This window comes from Myxine glutinosa, chromosome 2 (assembly GCF_964187855.1).
Source record: "Myxine glutinosa chromosome 2, kmMyxGlut1.1, whole genome shotgun sequence".
NCBI lineage: Eukaryota > Metazoa > Chordata > Myxini > Myxiniformes > Myxinidae > Myxine > Myxine glutinosa.
The window spans coordinates 163,847,954-163,867,886 of NC_136262.1; the positions used below are offsets into that span (position 1 = coordinate 163,847,954).

Consider the following 19,933-nt stretch of genomic DNA (forward strand, 5'->3'; position numbering starts at 1 on the left):
CTCAAAAAAGTGGATTTGGGGTGAAATTAGCGGGGGTAGAAAAGATCAAGGTTTTAGATTGGGGAAGATAAGAGATGGTGGTGAACAGCCGTTTTAAAGACCTGGAGGGAGGAGTGGGATTGAAGAGAGTGAAAGAGTTTGTTCCAGAGGCGGGAGAAAAGAGGAATGAAGGAGTGAAGGTGAGCAGAGAGTTTTGATTTTGGCAGTTTAACCATAAGAGGGTTGCAGGCAGATCTTGTGCGACCTGTAGGAATATTTGGGGGACAGAGCCCAGAGAGAGCTGGGGGAGCAAGGCCGGAGAGGAGTCGGTAGAAGACGGAAAGACCACCAACCTGCCTGCAGTGAGTAAGTGAAAGGCCCTCGGAGATAGCGTCATCGCGGGAGATTCCAATGATTCTGAACGCTTTGGTTTCAACAGCGTGAAGACGAGCTAGGTGTGAGGCAGGAGCACCAGCCCAGAGGGGAGAGCAGTACTCCATTGAGCTGCGGATGAAAGCCTTGTATGTGGTGAGGAGCTCAGGTGTGCCAAGGAAGGACTTCGCACGACGGAGGATGCCCAGTCGGCGACTGGCTTTGGAGGCCAGCTTGGAAATGTGGTTTTCCCAGGAAAGATCATGGCAGATAGTGAGACCCAAAAGCTTGAGTGACAGAACTTCTTGGAGAGGATTATTCAGAAAGTGGATGGGAGGGTTGTCCAGTCGGTCTTTTCGGAGAGACATCGTAAGAGTGTGAGATTTGTCAGGATTGAAAGACATGTTCCACTTGTTTTCCCTGTCTGTGATTTTGTCCAGGTCTGCAGAGAGTGAGGAGGCTGCAGACTGCCGATCTGAGGGATGAGGAATGGAGCGGCAGAGAGTGGAGTCATCAGCAAAGAGATAGAGAGGATTTTCAAGAGAGTCAGAGAGATCATTGATGAAGACCAGAAAAAGCACAGGGCCCAGAACACTGCCTTGGGGAACTCCAGCCTGAACAGGAAGAGGAGATGAGAGAAACCCATTCAGGGCCACACATTGACTACGACTATAGAGGAAGTCTGCTGTGCGGTGTTTGAGGGGTTTCTTGCATGCACAGCTCGTTTCAAATCCACCCACAACATCTCGATGGGATTTAGATCCGGGCTTTGACTTGGCCATTCCAGAACCTTCCATTTCTTTCTTTTGAGCCATTCCTTGGTGAATTTACTGGTATGTTTAGGGTCATTGTCATGTTGCAAGGTCCACCTTCGGTTGAGCTTCAACATTCCAACAGATGGCCTCACATTATCCTCAAGCACCCTCCAGTACAATGAAGAATTCATAGTGGATTCTATGATGGTGATCTGCCCAGGCTCTGATGCAGCAAAGCTGCCCCAAACCATAATATTTCCACCACCATGCTTTACAGTTGGTATCAGGTTCTTGTGGTCAAATGCTGTCTTTGGTTTTCGCCAAACATGTCTTCTGGTACTTTGGCCAAATAGCTCTACCTTTGACTCATCTGTCCAGAGCACATTGTTCCAGAAGTGCTGGTCTTTGCCTAGGTGTTCATTGGCAAACTTTAGTCTTGCCCTGTTGTTCTTTCTGGACAGCAAAGGTTTCCTCCTGGCACACCACCCATGTCGATCAAATTTGTGCAGCCACTTTCTAATCGTAGACTAGTGCACTTTGACATCAACAGTGGCAAGAGCTACCTATAGGTACCGTGATGACATTCTGGGGGTTCATAGAGACTTCTTTCAGCATCCTGCGGAGTGCTCTCGGGCTGAACTTGCTGGGCGGCCTGGCCTGAACAAGTTGGCAGTTGTTTGGAATCTTCTACACTTGTAGATGATCTTCCGTACAGTCGAGTGATTGATTTCAAATTGTTTGGAGATCTTTTTAAATCCCTTCCCAGACTCGTAGGCATCTATAATCTTCTTTCTGAAGGCCCCAGAGAGCTCTTTGGATCTAGGCATGGTGACGCTGCACACTTCAACAACAAAGAGCAAACCAAACTAAATGTCTGAGGTTTAAATAAGACAGGTTCCTCCAAGATCCTCTCCAACGATGTTCTAATCATTTGCACCTGAGCTGGTGCACCTGATTCTAATTTTAGGTATTTGAAGTAGTGATAAATGTAGGGGTGTACTTACTTATTCCACATGCGAAATTTGCATTTATGTTTTTTTAAATAATGCAATGGACTACAAAATGTAAATGTTTCATGATATTTGTTTAATTATATCACCTTTAGCTGTCAATATTGTTGAAATGAAGATCAAATAGCTGTATGTTGAAATATGTTGAAAAAGTCAAAACTTTACATGGGGTGTACCTACTTTTTCACGTGACTGTATATATATATATATATATATATATATTGTTATGGTTTTGAGTTTGTACAGTGAGTTTAATAAAGGTTAAAATTTCCCCCTCATAGTTAGTCACACAAGCTACATGTAGCCTCGCGATAGTATAGTTATGTCTTAGTATTTATAAGCTTAGACCTTTTCCTATGTTAGTTCTGTGTTGAGTAGAGCCAGGAGAATAGGCCCTACTTCCACCGACTTTCCAGCTACCCTAGCCTCATGCCCCTTTGCGCTAACTTGGGTTCATTTTGGGCGAGTTAACACGAGGCAGGCTAGGAAGGTCAGGAGGACCGAGGCGGAGCGGCAGAAGCGCTGATGGTAAGCACGAGCCGCCAATCAGGGCTCAGAGGTGGTGGCGGCGGCGTGGCGTCATAGGGCATGCTAAGAAGGTTTGAGCGGGTGCCAGAAGGTTCGGGGGGGGGGGGGCGTAGCTATAAAAACCTGCTGAACCCTCGAAAGGACTCGCGCAAAAAGGATTGGTGAAAGGACTCGCGCAAAAAGGATTGGTGAAAGGACTCACGTAAAAAGGATTGGTGAAAGGACTCGGCGTGAAAAGGACTGAAGCGGAGGACTCGCAGATGAACGAAGAACCCGATAGGACTGCTGCCTGAAAGGACTCGCGAGCGAAGGACTGCTACCTGATAGGACTCGATGCAAAGAACTAGCGCGGAAAGACTTGGTGAGCAAAGACCTCACGCGCACTGACCAACCAGCTGGGAGGATCGAGGAAGAGGAGTTGTGAGCGTCCGAGAGCTGTACAATATATGTGGCGAAGCCGACACGCATGAACTGAAAGACGCGCTTTTATGAGCGATGCTCGATTGAGTTTTAGGCCGATCGCTATACAGTGCATTTTAAGACGCGCAAGTGAGGAAAACGGCTATGTAATCGCCAGCCACGCTGAAAGTCCCGCCCTTTGCCGTTCCACCTCGTTCTCTGCCTTGTTCAGGAGACACGCTACGAGGTTCCTGCCATCGCCTGCTGCTATCTTCGCGGGACGTACTGGGGCCGTGGAGAGCCGGATGGGGGCCGTCTCTGGACGACCACGTCGACGCGTTGGCTGAACCTCTACCCATCTGCAATTCCCTGTGTGAGTGTGACGGGCCCGAGTCCAGGGGATAAGATAAGATTGACTAAGGCTGCTCTGTGTCTCTGTGTCCACGACCATTGTACATACGTGTGGGAATAATTAAACCTGTGTTCTTCCTTTCTTCCATTCGATCATTCCTGTGGTTTATTCATTGGCTGAGCGTGGTATGAATAGAACCGCTCAAATCGAGTTCCATAAACTAAGACTGCATGGACCACGTGGTACTCAAACCGCTCGGCATACTCAAACCACACGTGGCTCGTGCGAGGCTTGCTTCCTCGCTTCCAGGGCAGCGCGGGGAATTAGGTACGAGCGAGAAGTGGTCCCGCGACCCTACTCCGCGTTTGTCCGGAAGGGACGTATCAAGCCTCGGTTCCGCCAAGCCCAGCAAGAATAAGGGGATTAATCCCCCCTTGGTAAGGGGAAGAATGGCGGCATAGAACCGTAACAATATATATATAAATGTATATATATATGTATTGTTACGGATCTCAGAGACGGCACTCCCCTTAGCAAGGGTGGTTAATCCCCTTGGCCTGTTAAGCTGGCCGTCTCTGGTCCTGGTACTTCTAACGCTCTTTTGCGGGATGGAATTGATCAGGGTTATTGGTCAAGGTGTTCTCCCGAATACCTTTACCAATCCCTCCGCAAAACAGGGAGACAAGTACCGCTCGAACCACGGACAAGATGGTATTTGCTGAGCGGTTTAGCAATCCGCAGCCCGAGCCATTAACAAAGGACTAAACCCGATTCCGAGCGTTGGCCAAATCGTGCCACAGGTACTCAATTTGAGACAGGACGAAAGCGATCGGGGGAAAGAAGAAACCAAAGGTAAGAAATAACAGGTATTTATTAATTTTTTGCAAAACCAAAGAAACCAAAGAACAAACGAAAGTAATATACAGAAGAAGAAGACACAGGGCAAACCTTAAAACAATCTTATATTATTCCCCAGGACAACAAGCAGGACGGACAAACAGACTTACACGACAAGGGAATAGGAGGCAGGAACGACTGGAAGAAGGGATGAGAAGGCCCAGGCAGACGGCAGGCGTCGAGGTCCGGCTCAAGGAGTCGACTCGCGTCGTGGCGGGAAACCCTGGCAGGCAGCGAGCGCGTATCGTTCACCACGAGCGGACGTTGCATACAGCGATGGGATTGGGATGCTCCGTCTTCTTACGCGTCTCTCCCTTGTTCATTCCTCATTCATCTCCCAACCGTGCCTTCTCACCGACTCTGGATCATGTATCTCTCTGCGTTCTTCGTCCCACTTGTAAAAAGGCTTCGCTCCCGCGCTTATATTACGCGTGTTGCAAATCAATGCGCGCTTCATGGAGTCATGCCCGCGATGGTACCTCGCCAGCCCTGGTTGGTCGGTAGGGGCTCGCTCGCCCCGCCTCGGGTGGTGCGTCGGCGTGCCACGCCCGTGATCTGGCGGCTCCTCCCCCTTCTTCTCCGAGATGAAGCACATGGGCAATGGCGTCTTGTGGGGAGATAGCAAACCACTCGCACCACTTTTGAAGGGAACTTTGGAGCCTACTCTTATTCCATTAATGCAACGCAGATTCAACTACTGGGAACAGATCCTTAACTGAAACACATAATAATGAAATAACTATGAAGAGGTCCTATGGTTCGCTACATGTTGTTCATGGACTAACTAGGGTGCGATCTTTAACAAGTCAATTGATGGGAATATTTACAGGGGGACATTTATAAGGGATGCATTTACTAAAATTTACTAGTGAAGGTTCTAAAAACCGTAACACAGCACCCGTTTTTCCTCTAGGGTCGTCTCGACCCGAACTAACTTTACTTATTGTGACACTCAGGTGTAGTAGCCCTCTACTATTAACCTTACCCTTGAGTGCGACAGTTTTAAAACAACTACGTATGTCCCGCCTGTTACGTTGCATCCTACTTAACAGACTCATGCCCACAGGATAACCGAATTACGGAATTGTTTGCAAACTACACATAAAGCCGGTGGGGAGCATTATTTACAAAACACTAATTTGTATTTACACTGCAACCCAGGACCTGTCATTTTGGGAGACAAAAAGAAAAGATCTGCAAAAGAGGAAGAGCATGCACTGCACTGCACCGATACACCATACTCAAGTGCCCGGGGATGCACAATTTATATTGCAGTGCACCCCCGAGCACAAGAGCATCACAAAGCACCAAAGGACCATCAGCACAAATAAGCACCACAAAAACACCAAAGCACCATCCAGTGCTCATTGCACACATTTCAAATAAAAAGCAAACAAACTGTTGACCGGTTCTTCTGGTTTCTGCTCCCCCCTGCTCTGCTGGCCGATGTTTCTTCCTGGTGTTGTCCTTTCTTGTGGCTTGCTGCCTATTTGACAATAATAAAAAGGCACAAAACGCGTCCATTTTTATTTAGGGCCCACAGGGGCCAACTATGGGTGGTCCACCTGTAGGGCAAAAGGGGCCACCTCACCGTGGTCCGCAAGCCAACTCTTCTCTGGCCATAATGGCTGGTCCCAGCAGAGGGGCCAGGCCCCAATGCGTGGGGTCCATAAGGGTGTGGTGCTTAGCCACAGAAGCGTGTGGTCCATATGGTGGTGCTCGGCTGCAGGTCGTGCAGTCCATAAGGTGGTGTATCGATCCAGGCAGGCTGTGCAGCGGCGGCTCGGGCACACAAATGCGGCTACCTGCACACTCCCCCCCCCCCCCCCCCGGACCCAAAAGAACAAGCCGTGAGTGGGGAAGGAAGGAACAAAGCAAGCATCGGAGCAAGGTCACAAGGGTACACATCCAAACAAGGTAATGCAAGGTGAGGTGTGCATGGGAGCGAGCGGAGAAAGCTCGTCCCTATCGTACGTCACCCCCCCTGTCACCTACTCTACCCTTGCCCTTACCCCGTATTCACAAAACTCTACACATTTACAAATTCGTCACTACTGTCTCGTCTTCCCCATATCTCCCCTAATACCAAATTCGTTATCAATCCCTCTAACCAAATTTGCCATCAATCAATTCATCATCAATCCCTCATAAGGAGGAAGAGATGGAACAAACAAGCACAATGTCACCCCCACGTCATGATTCATCTCACCATTCCAAAACATTTGCACAAAAAAAAACAACTACCATGGTGTGGAGTCATGTCATCACCCCAGGTGAGTGGCTGTAGATGGTGCGAAGAGAATTCAATCCGAACTATACTACCAAATGACTTTAACATTTTTACTCTACCCGGGGTCTTTCCCTGCAAAACCATTGGCCACTTTACTCTATGCGGTTCTAAAAACCAAACTCCCATTGACCAAACTGTGGTGCTCACCAATTTGGGGTCTCACTCCCCTGATTCAACTCCCTGTGCCTTCACACAATTTCCCCGTTGGGTCGTGTGGCTCACCAGCAGGTCTACTCACCTGCACACCTCCGCCACTGTAGTTGCCTCCGAGCTTACCTGCTCCTTGCCCTACCCTATCTACCTGGGGAAGGCCCTCTGGCGCTCTCCCCACTCGGTGCCCTCTCTGGCACTGGGCTACCCGGGTCCGTCCTCTGGATCCTCGGGCCCCACTGAACAACTCTACTGGCTCCCAGACCCCACCTGCGGCCGCACCTGGCCGACATCCTAACAGTGGCGGAGTGCCCATTTAACCACACACACACTAACAGGCCAGACACCCAGCCATTTCCACTTCACTAATGCACCCATCCAACCACCATTCTACCACATGCACCACAGATGCCAATATCCACCACAATTTACCTATACCCTCTACCTACTCTTAAACTACCCTCCCCGGGTATTCGTGAAAGGGGTCCATCTTCCCCATCCACTCCTTTCGCACCAACCACTCCACTCCACATATTCCACACCACTCACTCCACACCATCCATTCCATACTCCATACCATCTATTCCATACTCCATTCCATACTCCATTCACTCCATTCTCCATTCCAGCTATTCCACACAACCATTCTCCATACACCTGTGCTTCACCTGCACACCTGTGCCCACACACCTGGGGCTCACACACACCTGGTGGCTCCTGCACCCATCTTTCCTCCAGGACCATTCGCTCAATACAACTCACACTCGCACTTTTCACAATACGCTGCTCAATCACCTCCTTCACACCCACTGCATCGTCCACGAGCATTGCCTCTCAATTCCTCATTTCAATATGCTCACCAGCAAGAACTTCCATACGCAATGCCTCATTCAATAAACCACACCACAAACACACTGCATCATCTGATCTACCTGGTTTTCCCTCTAACTTAGTGCTTCCCGTCTTCCCTTATACTATTGCACATCCCACGTCATTATCATCCAACTACTCTACTCTACGTCCCCACTACCTTTACAATGTCACTACTTAATTATACAGTTACCTATGGTCATCTTTCTAAATTCCATCATTTTATCCTAACCCTCCCAGGCTAGTTTGCACAGCCAAAACCCCATAACTATTGCTCATGTGCCCGGTGGATGTGAGGGATGGTGGATTTACCATCCCTCTACATCGGGCATCTCCCATTATCAATTTTTGCCCATCCAATTTTTGCCAATCCAATTTGCCAATCATTTTTCCCCATCAAATTTGCCAATCCAATTTGCCAATCATATTCCCTATCCCTACCATCGTCCATTAAACTACGAGCCTCGGTGCGGGAAATTACTTTCTCAAAGCGCGGCTTCGCAAAGCCGAGCAATGAATGCGGGTGGTTTGTCTACTGCGGTTGGATCCGTCCAGCATTCGGTTCAGGGGAGGAGGTTTGGTTGGGCCAAGGTTCAAAGCACCATCCCGGCATGGGGCCTTTCGCTCCCATGCGCGTTGGGCCAACCTTGCCCGGCCGGAACGCCGCAACCACAAGGGGGCGCCATTCCGATCCCTCCTACCTTCCCTCGAACCGGGCCGGTCGCCTTGCCCGGCAAAGCGCGGACTCGACCGTGCGGGACGGGGCCCGGCCCGGATCGTGCGCGGCGCTCCGAACAGGAGCCACGCGGCACCGATCCCCGCCGGCTCCTGCAATACACACAGCCCGGCACGGACCGAGAGCTCGCGTCAGTTAAACATCGGTCTAACCGCTATCCCGTTTAATGTCGACGCTCCCCGTACATGCTCACACCACTCGTTCCGTTCGTTACTCATACATCCCATACTCTCCATCAATTCCACCACCGCACTCTCTGTTACACACCACTCGCTGTCCGCACACTCCATAACACACCTTGGCACACACTCGTCATTCGCACACTTCTCGCATGCACTCTCCCCCGTTACGTACTCCGTAACACTCACCATGGGTGTGCACTCCTGCACATACCCACTCACGCGCTCCGATGTGCCCTCCCGCACACGCGCCACAACCAACCCAGGTGTGCGTTCTCGCACACTCTCTCCATCCATATCACTCTCCGTGTCACTCTCATCACACATACACTCCGACGTGCATTCTCGCTCGCACTCGGTATCACTCCCATACTCTGTCGTGCACTCTCCCTTGCACCCGGTATCACACTCGCGCTCCGACGCCATTCGTACACATGCGCCGTTCACCTCACCACCGTTTCCTCACACGCGCGCCATTGCCATCCATAACGCGCACCACGGACCTTTTACGAGCGCCCGGGTTACGCCTCAATCCCAAGCACACGAAAATTATTTTTGCGCGAAACACCTTCCTGCAAAACCTCTTAGCACCATACACAGCCCGACTCACTTTCAGGGTTCTTCTTCTTCGCTCCAACACCTGCAAACTTTCATTTGGGTTATTAAGCACAGCATCATGATGTGAGCACGGACTTTGTGCAATTTCCATTCCTTCATCAGGCGAGTGCTCTTCTACGTCTGCGGTCTCTCCAATTCCAATTTCCACCACTATTGGTTCGATTGATTCGATTTGAATTTCTTTTCTCTTTCCTTCGACGACCGCTGGTCCGAATAAAATTTCCTTTTCTACCTCGGCGGTCGCCGGCTTCCCCATACCCTGGGTCGCGATCTCTATACCCGTCCAGTTACCTGCGCCTTGCTCCAACTTGCTGCTCCCACGCTCCTCGACTCGCGTTACCTCATCACATACCCCCGCAACCCTTTCGCTCAACCCGCGGCTAACCTCCCTTTCCACCCGCTGTACCTCATACCTGGCCTTGTCCCTCGCCAGTCCCTCATTTACTTCTTTGGCTTGGGCAGTTATGTCCTCCAATTGGTTTCCCATCCCTTCAATTTTATTACTCAATTTTTTAAGACTGTCATTCTCCCGTTTCATTTCCGCCATGAATTGGACCATTAAGGCCCGCATTTCACCCACCCCTATTGGTGCCACGGGCGCAGCCCTCGTCGCCACCATGTGCGAGGCGCCGCCATCTTGTGTGCCTGCAACCCCCGCTACCGCACCCTCATTGCTCTCCTCCTCCCTGGGGTCCTGGATTGCCTCTAACCCCTCTTCTACCTCCCCTACTGGCATCCGATCGCCTTGATCATCCATGGCACGACTCAATTTGGATGTTATAATAATAAATTTCGGCCGCTCGTAATTTCGACCAAATTTTTAGATGTTTAAAAAAAATTGGTTCGGGTCTCAAATCCCAACTCCTCGACACCAATTGTTACGGATCTCAGAGACGGAACTCCCCTTAGCAAGGGGGGGTTAATCCCCTTGGCCTGTTAAGCTGGCCGTCTCTGGTCCTGGTACTTGTAACGCTCTTTTGTGGGGTGGAATTGATCAGGGTTATTGGTCAAGGTGTTCTCCCGAATACCTTTACCAATCCCTCTGCAAAACAGGGAGACAAGTACCGCTCGAACCACGGACAAGATGGTATTTGCCGAGCGGTTTAGCAATCCGCAGCCCGAGCCATTAACAAAGGACTAAACCCGATTCCGAGCGTTGGCCAAATCGTGCCACAGGTACTCAATTGGAGACAGGACGAAAGCGATCGGGGGAAAGAAGAAACCAAAGGTAAGAAATAACAGGTATTTATTAATTATTTACAAAACCAAAGAAACCAAAGAAGAAACGAAAGTAATATACAGAAGAAGAAGACACAGGGAAAACCTTACAACAATCTTATATTATTCCCCAGGACAACAAGCAGGACGGACAAATAGACTTACACGACAAGGGAATAGCAGGCAGGAACGACTGGAAGAAGGGATGAGAAGGCCCAGGCAGACGGCAGGCATCGAGGTCCGGCTCCAGGAGTCGACTCGCGTCGTGGCGGGAAACCCTGGCAGGCAGCGAGAGCATATCGTTCACCGAGAGCTGACGTTGCATACAGCGATGGGATTGGGATGCTCCGTCTTCTTACGCGTCTCTCCCTTGTTCATTCCTCGTTCATCTCCCAACCGTGCCTTCTCACCCACTCTGGATCACGTCTCTCTCTGCCTTCTTCGTCCCACTTGTAAAAAGGCTTCGCTCCCGCGCTTATATTACGCGTGTTGCAAATCAATGCGCGCTTCATGGAGCCACGCCCGCGATGGTACCTCGCCAGCCCTGGTTGGTCGGTAGGGGCTCGCTCGCCCCGCCTCGGGTGGTGCGTCGGCATGCCACGCCCATGATCTGGCGGCTCCTCCCCCTTCTTCTCCGAGATGAAGCACATGGGCAATGGTGTCTTGTGGGGAGATAGCAAACCACTCGCACCGCTTTTGAAGGGAACTTTGGAGCCTACTCTTATTTCATTAATGCAACGCAGAATCAACTACTGGGAAAAGATCCTTATCTGAAACACATAATAATGAAATAACTACGAAGAGGTCCTATGGTTCGCTACGTGTTGTTCATGGACTAACGAGGGTGCGATCTTTAACAAGCCAATTGATGGGAATATTTACAGGGTGACATTTATAAGGGATGCATTTACTCAAATTTACTAGTGAAGGTTCTAAAAACCATAACAATAACAATAACAATATATATATACGTATATATATATATATACAGTATAGTTATATATATATATATATATATATATATATATATATATATATATATATATATATATATATATATATTGTTGCGAATATGGAATTTGGCCTCCATATCCGCTTGTAAATATTCCCCTATTTTCTCCAATACTCCCCAACTTTCCCCAATCCCCCATTCCCTAGTCCCATTGCATGTAAATAACAATCAGTAGAGCCGACCTTCCCCTTATTCCCCCATTAAATGTCGTGCCCAGGTCCACCGCACCACACGTAGACAACTTTCGGACATCTTCCTAGTTATTCTTAGTCTATGTCAGTTAAGGCCTCGTCTCCATTAATTATGACTCTTCGTTGCACCAGAATGTGATTATATGGCATCAGTAGTGAGTTTAGGACCTTTCCCATACCTCCTCCCATCTTCTTCCCCGTCTACAACAACAGAGGGGCACGGCGCTGCGCGGGGGGGAGTGTGCGTCCTCCCACCGGCTCGGTTCGCCGCCATCGACAATGCGCTCCAGACGATGCGCTCCAGACCATGCGCTCCACGGGGTTACCACGAAGGGGCTCCTTGTCAGCTCCTCGTCAAGGGCGGAGCCTGGTAAACCCCCCGCACGCACCCAATGAGAAGCAACGTGCCGATTCCACGAGGCGGAGCTAACGAGCCGAGGGCGTGTCACTCCCCGCCGGATATACGCGGCCACGCGCCGGATGTGACGTCAGATTCGCCCCCAGCTGGAGAAAGAAGGACCTGCGAGCGCTGAAACAGATGCGCCTGAGTTTGGAGAGGCCTGAGAAAGACCCGCCTGAGAAAGAACGTCACCTCTGAGCGCTGCGACGAGACCTCCCCGCATCTCTGGACCGAACCGTGTTGATCCTGCCCCGAGCCCAGGTGCACCTGGAGCCATCGCTACCTTGCCTTTCCTAGCCATCAATCCCCGTGTGAGTCAGCTTTGTCCCGTTTATCTGTCGTCTGTTGGGAATAATATAAGATTGTGTCTAAGTGCTTGTCTTTCTATGTTGTACCTCTCGTCCCTGTAATCTGACCTTCCGCACGAATATAATCTCCTCCGGAGGTCTTGAGAACCGTATCCCTGGTGTCTGTCATTATAATTCAGCCGTGTGTCTTCTTTTTCCTTATTGAGCCAGCGTGGCGCGGCTTCGTCAACGTTCGAGTACAATCGGGTAATTTGTGCGGACACGACGGCCATTCCGCTCGGCCCACCTTAACATCAAAGTCGTGTCTGTAACAATTGGTGTCGAGGAGTGAGATTCGGACCCGGGACTAAATTAGTTAGGCCCAAATTTTGGGAGGGAAAATCGGTTCGGAGCGCGTACTGCGCTCGACAAAATCGAGCCGGAGCGCGGTCCCGCGGTTACTGCGCTCGCCGAAATTATAACGAAAAAAAAAAAAAAAAATTTGGATTTGTTTTACGAAACTCGAATTTTGCAAGTCGCGCTATGGCGGATCAAGACGGCTGGGGTCCGGTAGCGGAGAGTGAAGCAGGGTCGGTCCAGGACCAAATTGAGGGACATGAGGGACATGAGGAGAGCGAAACAGCGAGGGTAGCAGGCACGCAAAATGGCGCCTCGCAAGAGCGCGCGGTAGCCGAGCCCGCTGTATCAACGGGCTTTAACATGCAGCCGATTGACATACAGGGGCTCATTGCGCAGCTACAGGCAGCTGTACAGATGAGTATGGGGAGCCAAATCGAGCGATTGGGTGAGCGATTGGAGGGCCAAATGGGGGTAATGGGGAACCGGATGGATGCTCAGGGTGAGCAATTGTGGGTAATGAGGGACGAAGCGAGGGGTACCAGTGAGGGATTAGACAATAATTTTAAGGGATTAGACAATAATTTTAAGGGATTAGACATGAAATTTGGGAAATTAGACGATAGATTAGGGGAAATACAGGAGGGGTTAACGGGGGTAGAAAACAGAATGGCCGCTCAAGAGAATCAAATGGAAGGGATGCAAAAGGGGTTAGAGGGGGTAGAAAATAGAATGGCTGCCCAGGAGAATCAGATAGAGGGAGTGAAAAATGGGTTAGAGGGGTTAGAAAACACCATGGAAGGCAAATTGAGGGACATGAGGGACCAAGCGGAAAGGGAAGTTAACCAAATGGGGCAGCAGATAGAGGGGGTCAGAATGGGGGTAGAAACCAAACTGGATGCTCACAGGGAGGAAATGGAGCAGATGAGGGTGGCATCTGGGCAGGAGATGCAAGTGATGGGAGAGGAGATCAGAAGAGGAGTGAGTGAGGAGGTCGGAGGAGTGCGCGAGGAGGTGAGGCACTGTGAGGAGCACATGGAAAAGGAGGTGAGAAAGGGGACTGTAAAGTTACAAGGGGGGCATAGAGGACCTGACGCAGGAGGTGGAACAGCTGACGGAGGGACAAAAAGGACTAACGGAGCAGGTTCAAAGGAACACTGCAGTATTAGGAGGTTTAAAAGCGACACAAAACGACATAAAAAACGACTTAATAGCGACAAAGAGGGAATGTCAGATAGTACGTGAGGGACTGACAACGAGGTTGGACGAGGTGATAGAGGTAATGGAGACGAAGGACCGGCAGGTGAGGACGCACATGGAAACGGTCAAGGTAGCCTTGGAGGACGAGCTTGAGGAGACGTACCGGGGAATAAAAGAGGTGAGGCACAAATTAGAAGAAGTGGAAGAAGGGGTGAGCGAAATTAAGAAGCGACGGAGAGGGGATAACAAAGAGATAAAAGAGGAGATAAAAGAATTGGTCCAAAGTCTGTGTTTGGATCGTGATGTGCTCGTTAACCGGATGAGGGATTCGCAGGTGATGGAGGAGAAGCGAAGAGGAAGAGGACCTGGTGTAAGTGGTGACCAATATGGTCGTGCGTATGATGCGCCAGGGGATTTAAGAAGCTTGGGGGTCGAGATGGACCCGGGTGTTCGTGAGAGGCCATTGGTGAAGTGTGCGACAGGTCTGGTGTGCGAAAGAGGAGGTGTGCGAGAAAGTCCGACTCTGGGGTGTGTGAGGAAAAAGTGCGGGCCAAGGAGTGAGGGTGTTGGCGAGAGTGAGTCGGTCGTAGCGCGTGTGCGAGGGAGCACATGGAAGCGTGGTGTGGTGAGTGTTACAGAGGGTGTGACGGGAGAGTGTGCGCAAGAGTGTGCGCGAGAAAGGTGTGTGACGGACAGGTGCATGAGGAAAGAGTGCGCTGTCAGAAGTAAGGAAGTGTCCACCTGTGGTGAGTGTTACAGAGGGTGTAACGGGAGAGTGTGCGCGAGAAAGGTGTGTGACGGACAGGTGCACGAGGAAAGAGTGCGCTGTCAAGAGTAAGGGTGAGTGCGCTGTCAGGAATGGAGGTGAAAGTAGTGAGAGTGACAAGGAGCGTGAGTTAGTTGTGACAGGTGAGCGAGGATGTACACCTGGGATGGAAGGATGCACACCTGGAATGGTAGAGCGTGAGTGGGAATGCACGCTGGAGTTGGTGGTGAGGCACGTGGTTGGGTGTGCGAATGAGGGCACACCTGTGATTGTCACAGAGGAGGTGACCGAGGAGGGGGTGCGAAGCGGTGTGTTGGTGAGGTGTGCGACCAACGAATGTGTGCCAAAGTGTTCGGTGGTCAGGTGTGTGACCAAGGCTGTGAGTGGAATGGGTGCGCCTGGGTGTGTAAGGAACGGTACGAGGAGCATGGAAACGGCTGGATGTGTGAGCAAGGAACGGGCTGCGGGGTGTAAGCGTCCAGGTGAAGCATCGACGTTACACAGGTTAGAGGTTAGGTCGACTTTTAGCCGAAGCGGGCCCTCGGTGCGTGCCGGGCTTCGCGTGCCGCGAGAACCAGCGGGGATCCGAGCCACGGCGGGTTCAAAAGGACCGCCGTGCGCGATCCGTGCTGGGCCTCGCTTTGAACGTCCGTGCTCCACTAGGCGGAGCGGGCGGCCCGATAGAAAGAGTCGTCATGGCGACCACTTTTTGTTGAGGAATTCCGGCAGGTCGAGATCGGGACATTGGATGGCTCCGTGCCGAGAAGGTGCGTGGGATCTCGGGCCGGGTAAACCTCCTTCCCTGCACCGAAGGCAGGATGCAGCCAGCCACTGGCAGAGAACAACCAGCATCCATGGCTTGGCTTTACGAAGCCGGGCTTTGGACAGGAATTGGCGCACCGAGAGGCATTAGTGAGTAGACTGGGTGATGAGGTTAGTGTTTTGGACCCAAAATTAGAGAAAAACAAAATTTGATGATTGGCAAGGGATTGGCAGTAGTGATTGGCAGATGATGGGCAGTGATTGGCAAATTTTTAATTTGTTGAAATTTGATGTGCAAAATTGGTAGTGAGAGACCCCCGATGTGGTGGGATGGCAAATCCACCATCCTTCCCATGTGGGGGCAAAGGAGCACTAGATTATGGGGTGTATGGCAGTGAAAACTAGCCCGGGTGGGTTAGGTTATTAGTAGGGATCTAGAAGAGATTGACATTAGGTAACGTTAAGTTTAGTTAGTGACTGATACCTGTAGTGGGGACGCAGGTAGATTAGTGTGGATGATAATGACGTGGGAGCGCAATAGTTTAAAGGGACGACTGGGAAGCGCAAGTTTCAGAAGGGAGTAGTTAGCTGAGATGATGCCGTGTGTGTGAGGATGGAACAGGTGTGATTGCACAGGTGTGCAATTGGACAGGTGTGTGGAGCAGTGTATGAGTAGTGAGTGTGTGGATCAGCGCGAATGCGCTTGGGGAGAGAAGGGTGCAGGTGGCACCAAGTGTGAGAGCACAGGTGTGCAAGTACAGGTGTGTGGAGAGAGTTGGAGTAAGTAGTACGGAGTGGTGTGCATGGTGCGAAGGTGTGGATGGGGGAAGAGTGGACCCCTTTCACGAATACCCGGGGCGGGTAGTGTAAGTGTTAGGTAGAGGGTATAGGTAAGTTGTGGTTGGATATTGGCATTTGTGGTGCGGTTGCAGAATGGTGTTGTGAATGGGTGCATTAGTGTTGTGGAAATGGCGGGGCGTGTAGCCTGTTAGTGTGTGTAGTTGGTTGGGCACTCCACCACTGTGAGGATGTCGGCCAGGTGAGGCCGCAGGTGGGCTCTGGGAGCCGGTAGAGTTGTGGATGGGGCCCGAGGATCCGGAGGACGGACCCGGGTAGCCCAGTGCCAGAGAGGGCACCGAGTGGGGAGAGTGCCAGAGGGCCTTCCCCAGGTAGTTAGGTTAGGGAAAGGAGCAGGTAAGCTCGGAGGCAACTGCAGTGGTGGAGGTGTGCAGGTGGGTAGACCCACTGGGAGAGGTACACGTCGCAGCCCAGAAATTGTGCGAGGGCACCGGGAGATGAATCGGGGGAGTGAGACCCCAAATTGAGAAGCACCACAGTTTGGCCAATGGGAATTGGTTTTTAGAACCCATAGTGTAAGAGGGCCAATGGTTTGGCCGGAGAAAGACCCCGGGTAGTGTAAAGTTGTTAAAGTCATTTAGGAAATAGTTAGGATTAATGAACCTGTCGCACCATACGCAGCCACTTACCTGTGGTGATGATGATGACTCCACACCTGTGTTTTCTTTGTTTTGTTGCAGGAGATGAATCGCTGTGTGGATTTGTGAGACGCATCACGACGTGGATGAGACATTGGGGTGATTCCATCTCTCCCTCCCTAGGAGGGACTGATGATGAATTGGTAATGGCAAATTTTGATGTTGAGTTGGAGATGGCAAATTATGATGAGAGTTGAAAATGGCAAATTTGATTGGTTAGGAGGGAGAGAAGACGAATTTGGTTTATGGGAGGAACGGGGAAGACAGTAGGGATGTTTGTTGATTTGTAAAGTAGATGTTTATGGGTAGTGTTGTGTTTTGTGGATACAGTAAGGGGTAAGGGAGGGGCCATGTAGGTTACCTGGTGGGGGGGGGGGGGGCGTACGATAGGAACGTACCTGTCTCACCTGGTTCCCATGTGCCCCCAGTGTGCATCACCTTACATTGCGTGCACTTTTGCGCCCTTACCACCTTACTCACTTGTCTGCTTCTTTTGTCTCCCACCTCCGAGGATCTGGCTTTGGGGTAGAGAGAGAGGAGAGAGAGGTGCTGGCTGCGCAGTTGTGGGCCTGCACTTTCGCTGTTTGCTGCCGGGATCGATACACCATATGGACCGCAATGTTTGTGGCCACCCACAATGGACCGCAGTTCGTTTGCGGCCAAGCACCACCCGGGGATGGACCTATGGGTCAACGTGGCACCTATGCCATACAGGTGAACCACTTTTAGTTAACACCAAGTGCACCACAAGAAGAGCAAGAGACACCTGCAGGGTTAGGGGTTGTCGAATTTATTTTTATTCCAATGAACAATGGTGACTGCACCGATTGGTGGTGGGGTGGTGCTTTTGATGCTGGGAAAGGGTGCTCTGCACGTTATTAAAGGCCGTCGGCCACAGAGCACTCGTGGGTTGGTGTATCGATGCTGGCAAGCGCGCTCTCTCTATGCATAACATCTGCATGTGTTCCTCCAAAAACAGGTCCTGGATCGTAGTGTAGATATCAGCGTAATCTTGTAAATAATGCTCCCTACCGGCTGTATGTTTAGTTTGAGAATTCTTTCCGGATTCGGTTATCCTGTGGGTGTGTTTCTGTGAGGAGAAGGGTGCAACGTCGCAGGGGGACATATTTACTCATTCGTGAATATCTGTAAAACTGTAGCACTCAGGGTAGAGTTAATAGTAGAGGGAACTACATTGCGTGCCACACTAAAGTAGGTAAAAATTTATCGGGTCGGGACGCCCCGAGGGTAGAGAAGGGTGCAATGTTGCGAATATGGAATTTGGCCTCCATATCCGCTTGTAAATATTCCCCTATTTTCTCCAATACTCCCCAACTTTCCCCAATCCCCCATTCCCTAGTCCCATTGCATGTAAATAACAATCAGTAGAGCCGACCTTCCCCTTATTCCCCCATTAAATGTCGTGCCCAGGTCCACCGCACCACACGTAGACAACTTTCGGACATCTTCCTAGTTATTCTTAGTCTATGTCAGTTAAGGCCTCGTCTCCATTAATTATGACTCTTCGTTGCACCAGAATGTGATTATATGGCATCAGTAGTGAGTTTAGGACCTTTCCCATACCTCCTCCCATCTTCTTCCCCGTCTACAACAACAGAGGGGCACGGCGCTGCGCGGGGGGGAGTGTGCGTCCTCCCACCGGCTCGGTTCGCCGCCATCGACAATGCGCTCCAGACGATGCGCTCCAGACCATGCGCTCCACGGGGTTACCACGAAGGGGCTCCTTGTCAGCTCCTCGTCAAGGGCGGAGCCTGGTAAACCCCCCGCACGCACCCAATGAGAAGCAACGTGCCGATTCCACGAGGCGGAGCTAACGAGCCGAGGGCGTGTCACTCCCCGCCGGATATACGCGGCCACGCGCCGGATGTGACGTCAGATGCGCCCCCAGCTGGAGAAAGAAGGACCTGCGAGCGCTGAAACAGATGCGCCTGAGTTTGGAGAGGCCTGAGAAAGACCCGCCTGAGAAAGAACGTCACCTCTGAGCGCTGCGACGAGACCTCCCCGCATCTCTGGACCGAACCGTGTTGATCCTGCCCCGAGCCCAGGTGCACCTGGAGCCATCGCTACCTTGCCTTTCCTAGCCATCAATCCCCGTGTGAGTCAGCTTTGTCCCGTTTATCTGTCGTCTGTTGGGAATAATATAAGATTGTGTCTAAGTGCTTGTCTTTCTATGTTGTACCTCTCGTCCCTGTAATCTGACCTTCCGCACGAATATAATCTCCTCCGGAGGTCTTGAGAACCGTATCCCTGGTGTCTGTCATTATAATTCAGCCGTGTGTCTTCTTTTTCCTTATTGAGCCAGCGTGGCGCGGCTTCGTCAACGTTCGAGTACAATCGGGTAACTTGTGCGGACACGACGGCCATTCCGCTCGGCCCACCTTAACATCAAAGTCGTGTCTGTAACAATATATATATATATGTATGTATATATATCTATATATATATATATATATATATATATATATATACCTACACACACAAACACATACATACATACACACACAATCACATACATACATGCACACGCAAACACATACATACACACACACAAACACACACATACACACATACATACATACACACATACATACATACACACAAGCACGTACATACACACATACACACACAAACACGTACATACACACATACATACATGCACACACAAACACGTACATACACACATACATACATACACACACAAACACGTGCATACACACATACATACATGCACACACAAACACGTACATACACACATACATACATACACACAAACACGTACATACACACATGTATACATACACACACAAACACGTACATACACACATGCATACATACACACATACACACGTACATACATACATACACACAAACACGTACATACACACATACATACATACACACACACAAACACGTACATACACACATACATACATACACACACAAACATGTGCATACACACATACACACACAAACACGTGCATGCACACATACATACATACATACACAAACACGTACATACACAGACACATACATACACACACAAACACGTGCAAGCAGACATACATACATACACACACACACACAAACA

At 50.5% G+C, this 19,933-nt stretch overlaps 1 protein-coding gene across 1 annotated transcript in view; it reads left to right on the forward strand.

Moving 5' to 3' along the window:
* LOC144890982 (protein FAM200C-like) overlaps positions 1–19,933 on the forward strand; it is a 1,200,974-nt gene that overhangs the window by 741,762 nt on the left and 439,279 nt on the right. The window lies entirely within an intron of this gene.